The sequence below is a fragment of the Pongo abelii genome, chromosome 1 (genome assembly GCF_028885655.2).
Source record: "Pongo abelii isolate AG06213 chromosome 1, NHGRI_mPonAbe1-v2.0_pri, whole genome shotgun sequence".
Lineage (NCBI taxonomy): Eukaryota > Metazoa > Chordata > Mammalia > Primates > Hominidae > Pongo > Pongo abelii.
Genome location: NC_071985.2, coordinates 213340057 through 213341369, shown reverse-complemented (window position 1 = coordinate 213341369; position 1313 = coordinate 213340057).

Genomic DNA, 1313 nt, shown 5'->3' with positions numbered 1-1313 from the left:
GATGTTTCTCTTTACTTAGTTTTTACAATAAAGTCCTCATAATAAGTTCAGATAAAAGAGCCTTTTACCTGGTAAGAGGATCTACTTTTCTACCTTTTAAACGGAATAATGAAGAAAGCTATATTATTTTGCTTTAGCATTAGTTTAGAAGTCATTCCAAGAATTAAGCAGGAACATCTGTTTTCTTAGTCCATTAAGGCAACACCCCACAATAAAGTTAAAAGTTCACGAGCCTATTGACTCTCATCCAGAAACCAGAACCAACCAAACCCCACCATATAACAGGGAAGGCCTGAGGTCACTTCGGAGGAGTTAGCAATCAAAGGAGAACAGACTTTTGGTGACTCAGTTACCAACACACAACACTCATAAAACTAAAATTGGGTGTTTTATTTTTTGTCTACACGGGTGGCGTGCCACTTTCCTTTCCTGATTAGGGAAGCTTCTCCCAGCCCTTTCTGACGTTCATCTGTGTGCCTTTATGTTCAAACAGTTTAGGAAGCAGCAGCCCTCCTAACAGTCGACGCGGAAGCACAAATCTCTGGAGGTATTTTTGGACACCCTTAAATCCTATCCCAAGAGGCTGAACGACTGTGGTGACAAATGCCCACGGGTAAAACTGAGTAAGCCTCATTCAGACTGTCCTGCTCAGAGGCGCCCTCTGGCTGCCGTGTTGAGGGGCTAGGGTGGAAGATGGAAAACTGAGTGCTGGAGGTATGAAGGTGACCCAGAGAGAGGTGATGGTGGCTCCGGCCAGGGTGGTAGCCAGAGATGTCATGAGAGGTGGCCAGATTCTGGACATATAATCCATTTTCTTAAGGAAAAAAAAAGAGGATAGTTTGACAAGTTGGGATTCACCCAGGTGGACTTAGCTTGACCAATAACGCCAACGTGGATTATTTCTGCAAAAACAAACAAGCAAACAGCCACCACAGCAGCAAAGCACATGGCGGGCAGGGGAAAGACACTGACCAGCAGGAACATTCCCATCAAGGAAATGCATGAGTGTTTTTGGACAAAGTGTACAGAGAAAATCAAAGCTATTCATTGTTTTAATTAAGAGATAAAACTAAGGTCATTGTTTCACTTAATGTTTAGATATAAGTTAAAAGTATCATCTAACTCTAGGGGTATGATGTGACTGCTGACCAAGGTTGCTTAATAAGAAATCCTTGTTCTAGTTAAATACATTGTTTATCTCTATCTCCTGTCCTTCATCCCTCCCTTTCTTGCTACCCTTCCCTCCATTTATTCCAGCCCAGCAGCTGACTGGGGATGCATTTCTTCTTGGGAAGGCAAACAAAGCCATCATT